The following is a 14,264-nucleotide window of genomic DNA, read 5'->3' as shown; positions in this document are numbered from 1 at the left end:
GGATGCTTCCTCCCTACAGGTGTTCAAGGCCAGGCTGGCTGGGGCTTTGAAGAACCTCACCTAGTAGATGATGTCCCTGACCATGGCAGGGAAGTTGGACAAAGTGTTCTTTAAGGTCTCTTCCAACCAGTTCTGAGCCCCTCAGTTTAGGAAAGACGTTGAGTTGCTGGACGGTGTTCAGAGGAGGACAACAAAGCTGGGGAGGGGTCTGGAGCACAGCCCTGTGAGGAGAGGCTGAGGGAGCTGGGGTTGCTTAGCCTGGAGAAGAGGAGGCTCAGGGGAGACCTTCTTGCTATCTACAACTCCCTGAAGGGAGTGCTGCCTGGGGAGGTGGTGGAGTCACCATCACTGGAGGTGTTTAGAAGGAGACTTGATGGGGTGCTTGGTGCCATGGTTTAGTTGATTAGATGGTGCTGGGTGATAGTTTGGACTTGATGATCTTGAAGGTCTCTTCCAACCTGGTTACTCCTCTCCTCTCCTCTCCTCTCCTCTCCTCTCCTCTCCTCTCCTCTCCTCTCCTCTCCTCTCCTCTCCTCTCCTCTCCTCTCCTCTCCTCTCCTCTCCTCTCCTCTCCTCTCCTCTCCTCTCCTCTCCTCTCCTCTCCTCTCCTCTCCTCTCCTCTCCTCTCCTCTCCTCTCCTCTCCTCTCCTCCCCTCTCCTCTCCTCTCCTCTCCTCTCCTCTCCTCTCCTCTCCTCTCCTCTCCTCTCCTCTCCTCTCCTCTCCTCTCCTCTCCTCTCCTCTCCTCACCTCTCCTCTCCGAACCTCTCCTCTCCGAACCTCTCCGAACCTCTCTGAACCTCTCCTCTCCAAACCTCTCCGAACCTCTCCTCTCCGAACCTCTCCTCTCTCTCCCTCTCCCTCTCCCTCTCCCTCTCCCTCTCCCTCTCCCTCTCCCTCTCCCTCTCCCTCTCCCTCTCCCTCTCCCTCTCCCTTTCCCTCTCCCTCTCCCTCTCCCTCTCCCTCTCCCTCTCCCTCTCCCCTGGCAGGGTTGACCAAGTGGTGGTTGCCATTTGGAGTGTCTTAATGGCTGCAGTCATGAGTTGTCCTTCTTTCAGGTGTTGTGACTGCCGAGGGAGCAACTCTTTTGATGGAACAAAGAGAACATGAGTGGATGAATAACCAAACAAATTCTGTAGGCACTCGCTTGGCAAGCAAATGATTGATTTCTTCCCTTGAGATTTTTCAGATACTCTTCTGCACTCAGCTCTGCTGTAAGGTTAAAGGGGAAACACTGTGAATGAGATTTGCTGTTCAGTCCTCTCAGGTCTTTCCCTGAGGCCTGTGTGAGGGTCTCTGGAAGATCAGTGGCAGCTTCTGCTGTGCTATGATGGACTCATTTCCCTTTCCCCACAGTGTCCCCAGATTCAGACTCTGCTGTCGTGGTGCAGATGTGTGAGTTGCAAAGTGCAGATAGTAATTTTTATGGGCTGGATGAGCCTTCTGCTCTCGTTGCACTTTGGCAAAGGAGGATGCAATTCAGTGTGCAACATCTGCCATAGTGCCTGGCTGCTTGGCATTGGATGAAAGCAAAAGTGAGTTGTGAGGTCAGGAGGGAGGTGGTGGGGTGGTTAGGGCTGTGTGTAGCCTCAGGAGGGGATGGAGGCCTCTCCATAGCTCCTGTTTTCCCTTCTTCTCCAAGTCTATTTGTGTTGGACATCCCAGCAGACCATGCCCTCTGCAGATGGGCTTTGACCTTAGCTGCCACCAAGGCTTGCTCTGCTGGGGCAGGTAGAGATAGGAGGAACTCAGAACCTTTGAGACCAGCAACCAGCCCTTAAGCATTTCCTGAATACTATGAGGTGTGGTTTAAGCCTGATAATTACCTTCTTTTTTTTTCTCTCTCTTTGTGCTGCGCCCCCCCCCCCCCCCCCCCCCGTAAAAAATAAGTTGATAATTCTGAGTTGTGGGAAGCTGCACTTACTGTAGGGTGAGGCAATATCAGCTGAGCTTGTTGAAGTCTCTGATCCATCCCTACACTCCTGAGTTCAGGAAAAAAGAGAGAAAAAGAAAAGAAAGAAAGGAAAAAGGAATGGAATGGTGATAGCAACAACCCCAGTGAAGAAATGGTGATATCAGCAACCCCAGTGTGTCCCATGAGAGACAGAATGGTGCAAATGTCAAAGAATTTGGGGCTTTAGAGTCTTGTAGCTTTGATATGGTTCGTGGAAAATAAATGTACTACAACTTTAAGGCTTTGCCTGCAGCTAAATATAAGGGTGTGCTGGCTCCACCCTGCTTGCTTTGTTAGGGATACAGGCATTTATTTTCTGGGTTGTGTTTTTACTTTCTTTTTCTCCCTTTCTATTTTCCTTTTCTTTTGGGGCTAAATCTCCACCATTAGTTAAACAGCAGTTTGAGAGAGTGGCCTTGGAGCACGCAGGAGAGGTACTTCCTAACTTTTGTGTTTTTTCCCCCCATGGAAAGTTAAAGGATTGGGACTTAACCAGATCCAAATTTCAGCTTTCACGTAAGTGCTGCGTGCTCTTGTCTGATGGGGAGATGATGATGATGATGGCAGGGATTAAGACAGCAAATCTATCTTGACTTGATTTCCACGAGCCCCCAGCCTAGCTGATGTTAAGCCAACCGCTGTGTTAGCCGGGGGCAGCTGATCTTTGCATCCAGCTTGGGGATGTTCAGCCCAGAGTGCATGACTCTTCTTTTCCTAAATTTATTGTTTGTTGTTTTTTTTTTTTAAGGTGAAAAATCCCTGTGTTGGTGAAACCCAGAGAAGTGGTGGCAGGGTGTGTTTTCAATCAGTGTTTGCTCAGTCTAAACTTAGCTTGCCTCTGACTTTCTGTTGAAAGAGAAGCCCATTTCATCTCCGTTTTCTGTAATCATCTGCTTATTTTATTAGCTTTTCAAACGAAAAACAAGAGAAGCAGAAAGCTGCATTTCCCCTGGTGCCTGGCCACCTGTTTTATATGAGCTGCTGAAGGTCTGAGCTCTTTTGCCCTGCCGGTGCAGAGCAGATTTCTTTCAACAAGCCGAAAGAAATGGCATGGCTATGTACTAAAAAGTGGTGGTGGTGGGGAAACAACAACCCACATGCTGTGCTATTTTGGTAGTAGCAAATTATGTGCCCTACAAATTACCACTGGTTATGAGCGTTGTCAGTCTGTGTGGATGGCAGCGTCCTGCTTTCAGACCACCGCTAATGCGGTTAGCGTAGGGGATAATACCCGCTGAACTACCCAAACGTCTCCTCTCCCCTGAGCCCTGATTTATTCCTGCCAGCAAATGTCACATGTAAGTACAAGTTTTATGGCTGTACAGTTCACAGACTGGGAGGCATCTTATTAGGAGGGACCTGAACTTTTTAAAAGATGACTTGAGGTTGCTCCTGTAGTGTCTGGAAGCTATCAGTTCTCTTCCTGTTTTTTTTCTCTTTTCCTTCTTGTTCTTCCTTTTTATTCTTCCCCCTACCCCCTCTCCCCCTTTTTCCCCCTGTAACAATCACCTTTTTCTTTTCCTATTTCTACTTCCCCCTTATTTTTTCCCCTCCCTTTTTCTCCCCCTCACCTTTTTATTTTTCCCCCTCTTTTATTTTTAATCTTCGCTATTTGCCCAAATTTTCCCCCTTTTATCATCTCTTCCCCCTTTCTCTTTTTTCCTTCTTGCTTCCCTTTCTTATCTTTTCCTCCTTTTTGTCATCTGTTTCCCATTTTCCCCTGCTTTTTGCCTCCCCTTTCCCCCCTTTCTTTGTCCCACTTTCCCCCCTTTGTCCCACTTTTCCCCTTTTTTTTTGCCCCCCCCCCTTTTTGTCCCCCCTTTCCCCCCCTCTTTTTGTCCCCCCTTTCCCCCCCCCTTTTTGTTCCCCCTTTTCCCCCTCTTTTTGTCCCCTCTTTCCCCCCCTTTTTGCTCCCCTTTCCCCCCCCCTTATTGTCTTTTTTCCCCTTGTTTCATTTTTTCCTTCCCCCCCCACCCCCCCTTCTTTTTTTTCTTCCTTCTTTCACTCTTCCAGAGAGGCACAAGTTGAACTGGCAATTTACCCACCTTTCAGTCTTGGCTTCAACAGCAGCTCTGATGCAGTGCTCCACAGTGAGGTCTGTGGTACAGTAAATACAGTAAGGGACAGATTAGGTGTGACTGTATGTAAGGCTCTCCGCACCTGCAGTATCACAAGCAGGGTTGTTTAGCCTGGAGAAGAGGAGGCTCAGGGGAGACCTTACTGCTTTCTACAACTACCTGAAGGGAGGTTGTAGCCAGGTGGGGGTTGGACTCTTCTCCCAGGCAACCAGCACTGGAACAAGAGGACACAGTCTCAAGCTGCACCAGGGGAGGTTTAGGCTGGAGGTGAGGAGAAAGTTCTTCACTGAGAGAGTCGTTCGCCATTGGAATGTGCTGCCCAGGGAGGTGGTGGAGTCCCCATCCCTGGAGGTGTTCAAGAGGAGATTGGACGTGGCACTTGGTGCCATGGTTTAGTCATGAGGTCTGTGGTGACAGGTTGGACTTGATGATCTTTGAGGTCACCTTGGTGGTTCTGTGATTCTGTATTCAGCATTTGATACTCTACAAAATTCTTGTCAGCTGTGATAAAAAATGGTAGTTTTTGCTCCCTCTGTGTTTGTGCTTCTGGAGGATGGTAAAATCTTAAATATTCCAGTGTGTATTCCTGCCTCTCTTGCACACTTATTTTTGGTGTCCTGACAGACTCACTGTGAGCTGCTTTTCAGCCAGCCAAGCCCTTACCCTAAATGCTGGCTCATGTTCAGTTCTTCATCCACCAACATCCTCAATTCCTGCTTCACAGGGCTGCCCTCAATCCTCTCATCACCCAGCCTATATTTGTGCTTGGGATTGCCCCAATTAAATATTGCTTCATTAAATATACTAATGATTAATTCAGAGACCTACTTCCTCCTCCTTGCTTTCCCCACTCTGTTCTTTTCCTCTTCCTCCTCCTCCTTCCTTCTCCTTCTCTTCCACCTCTATCACAGCCATTGTGGTGCTGCAGCAGGACCCAAGGATGGCTAAATCAGGACCTGGGGACAGTTAGATCAGGTCCCAGCTTGCAAGATGTTGCACAAATCCAGAACAGTGTTCCATCTCTGCCTACCACAAACCTTATCTAATGGCAGAGTTGTCTACCATTGTACAGCATTTCTATAGAGGGATGGTGATGTGGAACTACTTGGAGATGTTGTGAATGTGGATGGATGGTGGGCAGAGGCCAATGGGATGAAATTTAACAAGGTTAAGTGCAGGGTTCTACATATTGACCACAACAACCCCATGTAGTGCTACAGGCTAGGGTCAGAGTGCCTGGAGAGCAGCCACGCAGAAAGGGACCTGGGGGTACTGGTAGATAGTATGCTGAACATGAGCCAGCAGTGTGTCCAGGTGGCCAAAAAGGCCAATGGCATCCTGGCTTGCCTCAGGAATAGTGTGGCCAGCAGGATCAGGGAAGTCATTCTGCCCTGTGTTCAGCACTGGTTAGGCCACACCTTGAGTCCTCTGTCCAGTTCTGGGCCTTTCAGTTTAAGAAGGACATTGAGACACTTGAACGTGTCCAGAAAAGGGCAACAAAGCTGGGGAGGGGTTTAGAGCACAGCCCTGTGAGGAGAGGCTGAGGGAGCTGGGGTTGCTTAGCCTGGAGAAGAGGAGGCTCAGGGGACACCTTCTTGCCCACTCCCTGAAGGGAGGTTGTAGTCAGGTGGGGGTTGGTCTCTTCTCCCAGGCAAGCAGCACCAGAACAAGAGGGCACAGTCTCAAGCTGTGCCAGGGGAGGTTTAGGCTGGATGTTAGGAAGAAGTTCTTCCCAGCAAGAGAGACTGGCCTTTGGAATGTGCTGCCCAGGGAGGTGGTGGAGTTGCTGTCTCTGGAGATGTTTAAGAAGAGCCTGGATGAGGCACCTAGTGCCATGGTCTACTTGATTGGATAGGTCTGGGTGATAGGTTGGCCTGGATGATCTTGGAGGTCTCTTCCAACCTGGCTGATTCTGTGATTCTATGAAGGCTCTGAGTGCCTGAGTTTTTTCTTGCCAGTATCAGTGCCATCATCCCACAGCTGCTGCTATGGTGTCCCAGGGCTTTGAGTGGCCAAAGAGGACAGCAGCTTGCACCTATTAGGTTACTCACACAAGGCATCAAGGAAGTGAGAAGCACCCATCTTGCAAAGGTGCTTGCAGATGGCTCAGTGCATGGGAAGCTATTTTAAGCAGGCTTTTATCCAGTGCAGTGGCAGGGCTTGCGTCCTCAGAAGCTGCTTTGCATAGTGTTTCTGGTCATAAAGCCAAAGTACTGTGCTTGTAAAGACAGGTTGCCACCACAGTATAAGCAAAAATATCAAAACCAGAGAACTTGCCAATTCACCCTGTGCAACATGCATGTCTCTCCACCCCACTCCTGCCTGCCTGGCCAGACTGAGAATAGCCTAAGCTTTTGTGTCTCCTCAAAGAGAGGAAAACAGAAAGAAACTGTGCTTCAGGACACCAAGTCAAGCAGGAGTAAACACCTCATCATGGCCCTAGATGGGGAATTATGTTCCAAAGCTTTGGTTTTGAGTATAATTTGAGTGACATCACCACCTGGGTGATGAGGTGCTGATCCCAACAATGATGATGGACTCCTGGAAGTAGCCTGGGCTGATGAGCAGGACTCTGGGAAATGGGCTTGTTAGGGTGCTCAAGGCCCTGACAAGCAGCCAGGTGTTGACAGGAGGGCTGACTGTATGATAACCGCAGCATGACCCATGCTGCTGGAGCTGCCACTCAGCTCCCTGTGCCTTGATGAGTCCTCTGGGCACTCAGCCCTACTCAAAACCACCATGGGAGAGAGGGATTGATGCTGTCTTCTGGTCTCTGTGTGCATGTCCCCATACCAGACCATGGTCATGGATGCAGCCAGTGCTCCATGTGCTGGTGCAGAGACATCCTGGCCAGGGAGATGAAGGTGCAAATGTCCTACAGGACCTCCATGTGCTTTGGTCCAGCACATGCCTGAAGCAGAGTTTCTCTGTATCTGGAGGAAAGGAGGAGGGGAGACAGACCTGGGCAGGTCCTGGCATGTGTGAAATGGGGGAAGTACTACCAACACCTGTCAGTGTCTGCTTGGGACTGGACATTTTAAGGCTGCACCAAAGCACAGTATGCCACTGTGGTTAAGATGGACTTGTTTGGGTCTTGGCAGCAGATGGGGAAGCTTTGTAAAGCAGCCATAGAGATGGAAGCAAATGAAAAGGGACTCACCACTAGGAGTGCTTAGGAGCTGCTTTGTTAGGACAGCCACAGCAAAGGGAATGAGCTCTCAAGGCAGTGCTTTGTAGAATAGAACAGAATAGAATTAACCAGGTTGGAAAAGACCTTTGAGATCATCAAGTCCAGTGGCATTGATCCAATCATGCTGGTGATAGCTACATTTCCAAGCAGGGCGAGCATGGAGGGGAGATGACAGCCTGGATGTCAAGTGGCTGGAGCCACTGAGAAATGCCTTCCTTGAACTGGGAAGCTGTGCCTCGATGTGCAGGGAGCCCAGAGGGGATGCTGAGGACTCCCCTGATACCAGGACATGCTCAGAGCGACTTCCATTCAGTCCAGCCCTCATGGAACATGTAGCATCAGAAGAGGGGTGAATGCTTTAGGATGCTGCCAGCAGCACTGAGTGAGCTCCTGGGGCAGGAGCAAAGTGATGTGTATGGATGAGAGATGACTATTACTTAAAATGAGCCCAACGTGGATTTCACCAAGCTGAGACTGGCACTAAAGTTTATTCAGAACCTTTGTCATTATGTGCAGGTCAAAACCCTTGAGTAGGAGTGAGCCTTCTGTTCTCTGGGTGACTTTAGAGGAGCTGCAAATGTTTCTGGAGCTCTCTACCTACAGATTCCTGATCTTTTGGCAGGAGATAGAAATTCAAGGCTGATTTTGTTTAAGGATTGAAAAGCTGCAGCTGGTGTTGCTTGTGTACACCTTTTCCGTCTAATGGAAGGGATGCGGGATCTGCCGTCGAACTGAACAAATGCTCTGTACGGACGTGTGTGTGCGCGCTGTAGAGGGGGAGTTCATACAGACATTAGCATTTCTTAAGAAATGGCAGTTCTTCTTTGGAAGCCTCAGTGAACGCCACTTTTCTGAAGTTGCCTAATTTAAATCATCTTTGCTCTGTTTTGTCCCACCTGTTATTTTCAGCTGTCACGTTAAGTACCGTGAAGACTTTTCAAGAGGCTTCTTTCTGCTTCCCTCTAATAGTCATAGAAACAGACACTGGTCCCTTTGTCCGGGGCTCTCTCTGATGGCTCTCAGTGTTCAATTTGCTGGAGAGGAACCACTTTGTGGAACAATAGGACAATCAGAGCTGCAGCATCTCAAGTGCTGCCATCCTGCCCTTGAAGAGGTATGGGAGGAGCAAAGTGGAATCATGTTTTGACCATCGCAGTTAATGACTTCTAGGAGAAGCTTTGGTGGCAGCTCAGCAACACTGATCCTGGCTTGCAAAAATTTGCTCTGAAATGTTTTTGAGGTTTAGTGTGATCCTTGGTGCTCAAGGAGAATGACAAGTCTGATGTTCTGGTCTGGATTGGGGTTTAGAGTCTAACAGGAGAGTCTAAGGCTTATGTGTCATAGCCAAGATGAAGTCCAGCAGAGATAAAGTGTTACCTGACTTTCTCGGCTTGTTGAGGAGTTAGCAGGATCCAAAGATGGGTCTTCATCCTTAGGGCAGTAAAGTAACTCTGAAGAAAAGGCTGGTCAAACACCAGGGATCTGTCAGTGGTGTGGATCCATCCTTGGAAGTGTTGAATAGGACAAGCACTTTCTGTGCATCCTGGAGGTTCCCTGCTTTAGGCCAGGGATGAATCAGAAATCTTCTTGAGAACTTGTTCAGTTCTTTGATGCTACAATCTTTGCCTTCCTTTGGGGCATGTAAAGCCTTCTAGTCCTGCATGTGATGTGGTAGAGTGGAGCACCAAGACTGCATGATAGATGGATCTCCCCTGAGCCTCCTCTTCTCCAGACTAAGCAGCCCCAGCTCCCTCAGCCTCTCTTCACAGGGCTGTGCTCCAGACCCCTCCCCAGCTTTGTTGCCCTTCTCTGGACACCTTCCAGCACCTCAACATCTTTCCTAAACTGTGGGGCCCAGAACTGGATTCAATACAATTCTGCTGGAGTTTCTCATGAGGTTTTATGGCCTTGAAGTCTTATTAAACTTCTCTGAGGCACCAACTTTAGGGCTTTAAGTTTAAAAAAAAATGCTATTACAAAAAGCTGTTGGTGATTTTTGCGCAGTCCTGTATGTCTGGGGGTGCCCTAGGCTCCAGTTAAAGTGTGCTCTGTCCCTGGGAAAATCCCTATGCAAAAATGTCCCCTTGTGTGTTAGCATGGCCTGCGAGCATGCCTGGGTGATTTCCATGAAATCCCAGAACTGGAACTGAGTGGAAAGCTAAAAAAACTAAGGAAAGCTGTCATGACAAAATCTGGGCTTGTTTAGCCCATGTGGTGATGGAAAGAAAAGTTGTGAACTGAGCAGTCCCAAAGGAAAAGAAAGGAACTCAATGTGCTTGTGAGAAGGAAAGGGGGGGAAAAAGGACCGAGCTCTCCAAGTGCGAGGCTTTGGGGTAGTCTGAGCAGTGTGGTGCTGCAGCCTTTCCTCCTGCCCTGCCAACAGCTCTGACCGGGGCTGGCTGTAATCCGAAACTGTGGCAGAGGAGAGAACTCGCCCTCAGGCTTGCCTTCGGAGGCGAGGAAGGTGGGTTGTTTTCCGGCGATGAAGTTTCCCCTATTGAAAAATTGAATGCTTCCTTCTCGCGTTTGTGAATGGGACACCCGGGAAGCAGAGCGTGCTGGTTCCAATTACCATCGCAGCGAGGCCAAGTGCTGCAGTCAGGCAGGAATTTGTACCTTTTCATACAGTACTTGAAAAGATAAAACCTTTTTTTTTCTTTTTTCTTTTAAATTTAATGAATTCAAAGCAGGAGTCCAGCCAGCCAAACTGCCTTTGATTTGTTCCCATATTAATGTTTTATGTCTGACTATGTGCCTGCTCACTCAAATTAGTCAAAATTGCTACTTCTATTTAGGGGGGGGGGGGGGAATCTATTTAAAAATAGATGGTTCCAAGGAATGCAGGCTTATGCCTAGCACACCTTCACATAGAATCATAGAATTGTTAGGGTTGGAAGGGATCTCAAAGATCATCCAGTCCCAACCCCCCTGCCATGGGCAGGGACACCTCACACCACAGCAGGTTGCTCACAGCCACATCCAGCCTGGCCTTCAAAACCTCCAGGAATGAGGCTGCCACCACCTCCCTAGGCAACCTGTGCCAGTCTCTCACCACCCTCATGGGGAACAACTTCTTCTAACAGCCAATCTGAATCTACCCAGTTCTAGGTTTTTTCCCATTCCCCCCAGTCCTGTCACTCCCTGACACCCTCCAAAGTCCCTCCCCAGCTTTCTTGTAGCCCCCTTCAGATACTGGAAGGCCACAATTAGGTCTTCTCAGAGCTTTCTCCTCTCCAGACTGAACAGCCCCAACTCCTTCAGTCTGTCCTCACAGGAGAGGTGCTCCAGCCCTCTGATCATCCTCGCAGCCCTTCTCTGGACACCTTCCAGCACCTCCAGATCCTTCCTGTAATAGGGGCTCCAGAACTGGACACCGTACTGCAGGTGGGGTCCCTCCACAGCAGAGTAGAGGGGGAGAATCACTCCTCCTTCTACATCATCTCTAAGGATGGCTCATTTATGTCTGGAAGGAAACCTACTTCAGGTAAGGCTCAGAGTGGTTAATATTGATCTCAGCCCAAGAGTGGCATCACAAGATCATCAACAAGGTAAATAGCATGGTGAATGCATGGACAGGAATATTGCTTCCATTCAGGTGGTGTGTCCCACACTCATCCAGTGCTCTAGAGTTGAGCACTCTGGCTGTCCCACAAGAACTGCTGCCCCTTCATTAATGTCCAAATGCCTGGGCAAGATTTCCACGTGGAAAAGCTATTTCTTGAGATATATTAGCATGCGAAGAGGTAGTCAGGACCAGTATCTATCAGCCACAAACGAGAGGGGTGTCATTACAAACTGGAAAGGGGCTCAGGAGGTCAAGACTTGATTCAAAATATGGTCACAGCTTTTCTGTGCAGCATTTCATATGGTGTCTGGGTGACACTCACCCATCAGTAGAAAACCTTCCACAATATATCTCTCCTGCCCATTTGAGGCAGGAACTCTTTTGAGGTGTCTCTCTACAGTGCCTGAGGTGACACTGTCCTTGCTTGGGTTACCTGTAAACCAAATACAGTGGCAGTGGCAAGAAATTTGTGTTGTGGGGCTCTTCCTCTTGGTCTGACTGGTCATGAGAAGACCTGCTTCCTGATCCTGTAGTGTTGCATCTTATCAATGCCAGTGGATCATCTAGTCTCTTCTGAAGCCCACACACTCTTGCTCCTGCAAGTCCTTCCACAAGAAATTCTGCAGATCCACCTTCCTGTTGCAGTTTTGTTTCCTTGTCTTGAACTTCCTGCTATCTTAGTTTGGTGGCCCTAGGTGAATGAAGGGAAACTGGCATTAATCATAAGATGGTACAGTTGCCCATCATAGCAGTTGACCCAGCTGATGGCTTGTTTGTTTCATTGTAAGGCTCTACCCCAGCAGAAGAAAACTAGGGAGTAAAGGCCCTGGGCTAGATATTTGCTCTGAACAGTGGTCCATATAGAATATCATGGGACATAATATGGCTGTCCTAAAAAAATAAACAAACAGGTAGGTGAAGAGTGCAAGAGAAAGAGGGGGACATAACTGGGCCACAACTGTCATAACAAGAAGATATATTGAATCATATTTTCAAGTGCAAGTATTGAAAGAGGGCAGAACCACTGAATCAAGACATGGGGATGGGCTGGAGTCACATAGCCACCTGGCTTATTTCTATGGGGACCTGCAATAGTGCTCCTCATCTAAACAAAGCTGTGAGAAACACCAGCACTGCTTGCCTCTCTGGGAGCCTTCTACTCCAGACCTTTCCCTGCCTACACAGCAGTGCTGGCTTTCAGGCGGTGCTGTCTGTAGCCAGTGCTAGCTCTGACTGCAGACACGGCTGCAGGCTTCAGCTTTACAGGCTGCTGCCTTCAGCAGCTACTCGGCAGAGCACAAAGACCTCATTGAAGTGGCTAGTTTGACTACCACTGCACACCCCTTCCAGGGAACACTTGAGGCATGTGGTGCTACTGCCCTGCTAAGCTGTTGTTCCTCTTGATATGTAAAATAAGAGCATGCATCTCTACTATTGTTTGCATCCAAGTGTCACCTGCAGGTCTCCAAGTAGGATCCCTGCTTTCCTACAAGGTTATACAAAGCCTTATCAGAGATAAAGCTTGCCCTGAAGAGGTGGCAGTCTGAAACAAGGGGTGGCAGGCAGGTGTAACTAGCTGGAGGAGAATGAGAAAATAATGGTTCTGAATTGGCCACAAGTAATGCAGAGGCCTCACTACACACAAAGTAGCTTATAGTGTATGGAAATGTTGTGTACACATCTATGTGGTTGCAAAAGATGCACTTTGCCCAGTTGTGTCATTGGGAAAGGCTACACAATCATCAGGAGTGAATGAGAATGGGAACACCTGGAGGGGCAGGGTTAAGGGTGATTAGGCAGCCCAGCCCTGGCATTTCTTCACTTTGGAGAGCTAATTTAATCATAGATTTATATACACCTGATTGGCATGTAGTTTGATGTGGAAATAAACCCATCTTAAATATCTGAGGAAGATGTAAAGCTGTGCACTTCACTGTCAGGCTACAATCCTTGCTTTTCTGGTCAGTCTGATCTACTTGATTACTCCTTTCATCATTCTGTGTTTTGAAGACATGGTTATCTCTTCCAAAGAACATCTGTCAGACTTTTGTTAACTAGTTAATTTTCCTGTGTGGAATTAAAAATCAAGGGTGGGGAACTCAGAGCCCTGAGGATCCAGTGCGGTGTGTGGCCAAGTAATTATTTTGGGGTAATGCACAAATGTGTCATGTGTGGCCTCTGCTCACTCTATAAAGGCCTCTCCAGATCTTGGCAAGACACATATTTCCTACAAAATACATTCAGTTTATACTAAAGACTGAAGTAAATGTAGAATGGAATGGAATGGAATGGAATGGAATGGAATGGAATGGAATAGAATAGAATAGAATAGAATAGAATAGAATAGAATAGAATAGAATAGAATAGAATAGAATAGAATAGAATAGAATAGAATAGAATAGAATTAACCAAGTTGGAAAAGACCTTCAAGATCATCAAGTCCAACCTATCATCCAACACCTTCTGATCAACTAAACCATGGCACCAAGTGTCTCATCCAGGCTCTTCCTAAACACCTCCAGAGATGGTGACTCCACCACCTCTCTGGGCAGCACATTCCAATGGGCAATCTCTCTTGCTGGGAAGAACTTCTTCCTCATCTCCAGCCTAAACCTCCCCTGGTGAAGCTTGAGACTGTGTCCTCTTGTTCTGCTGCTGGTTGCCTGGCAGAAGAGACCAACCCCCAGCTGGCTACAACCTCCCTTCAGGGCATTGTAGAGAGCAAGAAGGTCTCCCCTGAGCCCCCTCTTCTGCAGGCTAAGCAACCCCAGCTCCCTCAGCCTCTCCTCACAGGGCTGTGCTCCAGACTCCTCCCCAGCTTTGTTGCCCTTCTCTGAACACCTTCCAGCAACTCAACATCTTTCCTAAACTGAGGGGCCCAGAACTGGACAGAGGACTCAAGGTGTGGCCTAACCACTGCTGAGTACAGGGCACAATGAATTCCCTGCTCCTGTTGGCCACACTGTTCCTGATGCAGGCCAGGATGCCATTGGCCTTCTTGGCCATCTGGGCACACTGTTGGCTCATGTTCAGGTGCTGTCAACCAGTACCCCCAAGTCCCTCTCCACCTGGCTGCTCTCAGCCACTCTGACCCCAGCCTGTAGCTCTGCATGGGGTTGTTGTGACCAATGTGCAGAACCTGGCACTTGGATGTTTTCAATCTCATGCCCTTGGACTCTGCCCATCTGTCCAGCCTGGCAAGGTCTCTCTGCAGAGCTCTCCTACTCTCTAACAGATCAACACCTGCCCCCAGCTTGGTGTGATCTGCAAATTTACTGATGATGGACTCAATCCCCTCATCCAGATCATCAATAAAGATATTGAACAGGATGGTAACAGAGTCTCTGAAGTAGACACCATTGAGATATCAGACTGAGATTTCTAGATCAAGGATGCTACTGGCATAGGTGCTGAGCAATGATTTTAATTGAGAAGACTAAGTACTTTGAGAGTAGAAGGAAGTGTGGGCAGAGTCGATG

This window comes from Dryobates pubescens, chromosome Z, assembly GCF_014839835.1.
Source record: "Dryobates pubescens isolate bDryPub1 chromosome Z, bDryPub1.pri, whole genome shotgun sequence".
Classification (NCBI taxonomy): domain Eukaryota; kingdom Metazoa; phylum Chordata; class Aves; order Piciformes; family Picidae; genus Dryobates; species Dryobates pubescens.
Note: the sequence above shows the minus strand (reverse complement) of the source record.